Genomic DNA, 2,651 nt, shown 5'->3' with positions numbered 1-2,651 from the left:
ATATGGCAGCCACTCCTTCTTTGGTTTTCTCCAGTCCTCATCAAGCTTATCCCCACTAGAGTAGCACACTTGAGCCTTTTTGTTCCCATAATCATCTATATTACAGTCCTTTGTCAAGTGTGGACCACTGCATCTCTCGCAACCCACTCTTATGGCATGTATCTACTGGTCCATCTGTGTTATCCTGCGGTCCATATTATTTAACATGGCCATGACCGCTGCTATTTCTTCAGTTTGGGACCCTCCTCCGCCTTTGATTCCTTCTTGCCTCGGGTTGTGGTATTCGCGGGAGTGTTTCGCGAACTCTTCAACTAGCTCCTTGACCTCCCTTGGATTTTTCTTTGTCAAAGGTCCTTGAGAATCAAGGAGTTGTCTTGTCATCACGTTGACCCCATCATAAAAAATTGACATCTCTTGTTGCACATTTAGGTCATGTTGAGGGCAATTTCTAAGTAAGCCCTTGTACCGCTCCCATCCTTCGTATAGTGACTCCCCCGGCTGTTGCTCAAAGTTGGCTATTGCCTTCTTGAGTTTGGCTATCTTGGATGGCGGGCATAACTGATCCAGGAATTGCTCACGCATCTGAGCCCAAGTGGTGATTGTACCCGGTGGGAGTGCTTTTAACCACTCCTTAGCAGCTCCTTTGAAAGTGATGGGAAGCATCCTAAGCAAGACTGTGTTTCTGCTGACATTTGGGACATTGAAGTAATCCGCAATGTTGTTGACTTTGTCTAGATGCTTAAAAGCATCCTCATGATCCTTCCCAAAGAATGGGATATCCTTCAGTGTTGTCAATATGTGTCCCTTCAGCTCGAATGTGGCAGCGGCAAGAATTGCGGGTTGGACTAAACCGGGACCCACATCTTCTCGGATCCGCTTCTTGTAAGCTCCCATGGACATTTCTTCAATTGCTGCCATCTCGTTCCTTGGCTCGTTCTCGGGTTCACTCGTGTGTTCTTCAAATTCTGGCTCGGTATCGCTTTCGGACTCGGTTTGCACGGGTGTGTGATCCAAATGCTCAAGATTGCTCTTGTGCTTTGCTGATGAACTTGACTCTCCTGTCTTCTTTCCCGACTTCCTAGAAAAGGCTGACTTCAATTCTTGCAAGGGCGTCTTTTTCTTGTGAATTGCAGACTCGGGATCTTCAAGTGGTGACACCAAGGGAGTGTTTGAGCTTCTGGTCATGAACTCCTGCAACTTGCTAAACTAAAACGTAAAACTGGACTAAAATAAGAAAAACTAAAAATGAACTCTTCAGATTTCACGTCGTGAGTGTACTAAATCTCACGTCGTGAACGTTGTGGCAGAAAAAGAAACTAAACTAAGATAAGCTAGCAAACAAAATAAATAACCAATTAGACTTTTTGCAGTTTTTATTCCACAAAAAAGGGCGATTAATCTAATGCAACTAAATAAACTAATAATCTGCGTCGTTCCCCGGCAACGGCGCCAAAAACTTGATGTGCACAAAAGTACCCACTAATTTTAATATTTATAACCTAACAAACTTAACTATCTATGCACTTATAGGCAGTGTACCTAGTCAGATTACAGTATAGCTTGGGTAAGTCGGGTGTCGATCACAGGGAACGGTGTTACTAATTAATTTACTTGCTATTAAATTAACCTATTTTATTAACAAATTTAATAAAGGGTTTTATCTGGTTTTACAAGATCAGATGAACTTAAATCAAATTCAATAAATAAAAACACACTCTTGTTTAGTTTGAATCCACTTCTCCCTTATAGCTAGCTAACGATTACGGATTACTAAGTTGGTTTTCAGTTATATTAGTAATTTAGTTCTATCTTACCAATACTTAACTAATTCATGTCAAACCATGTATGTTCACCCATAATTAAACACAGAACTAATTATAGATATAAATATGCTATGTAAGATTTGTTGTGTAAACGCAATTATGATCACAATTTACGTTCTCTAGCACAGCTAAACTTTATTTATTCTAATTACTAACTAAGATTGGTCAATCCTAGCTCTAACAATTCAATATTCACTAAATTATTAGGTAAACAGGTTCATGCAGTTTAATGGTCACTAAGCTACACAGAACATGCAATTAAGCAATTAGATAAACAAATATTAACATGTTAGGTTATACAAATCAAACACAAGCAAATTTTTACCAACTAAACTCAATCCATAATCATATAACTATTCATAAGTTTAAAGCTTCATCTAGCTAAACAAGAGTAGCTAGATTCAGCTGCTCATCATAGTAATTAAACTAACACAGCTAAAACTAACAAAAGACATGTTCTAAAAATAAACCTTTACTTCTTTTGGTGTTGAAAATCCTCTTCCAGAACCTTTCCTTCGCTCTGAAACGTCTTCTGGAAATCCTTCTTTCTGCCCAAAAGTGTCTCTATTCGTAAAGGTCAAGGATTTATATAGTTGCTGATATCCATAAATTCACGTCGTGAATAATCATAAATTCACGTCGTGAGTCTTAGATAATCGTGTCCTTCAAGGATTCCTTCACCCGCGTACATATCTTCTAGAACCAACGATTCACGTCGTGAATCCTTTAGGTCTCACGTCTTGAATAACCTTTTTCCAGATTTTCTTCACTTTTACTCGTTTGATTCCCAAAGTTTCTTTCTTTAACACTTTCAGTCCCCTTTTCTTC

General features: G+C 39.0%; 1 non-coding gene across 1 annotated transcript; it reads left to right on the top strand.

The window, feature by feature from the left end:
* Positions 1-427: 427 nt before the first annotated feature.
* Positions 428-534, top strand: LOC145071531 (small nucleolar RNA R71). Its single transcript, XR_013690541.1, has one exon. It is a non-coding gene; the product is annotated as a small nucleolar RNA R71 (small nucleolar RNA).
* Positions 535-2,651: the final 2,117 nt, after the last annotated feature.

Source organism: Lactuca serriola, chromosome 8, assembly GCF_051521515.1.
Source record: "Lactuca serriola cultivar US96UC23 chromosome 8, Lser_US96UC23_V15, whole genome shotgun sequence".
Lineage (NCBI taxonomy): Eukaryota > Viridiplantae > Streptophyta > Magnoliopsida > Asterales > Asteraceae > Lactuca > Lactuca serriola.
This window is presented reverse-complemented; position numbering and strand designations above follow the sequence as displayed.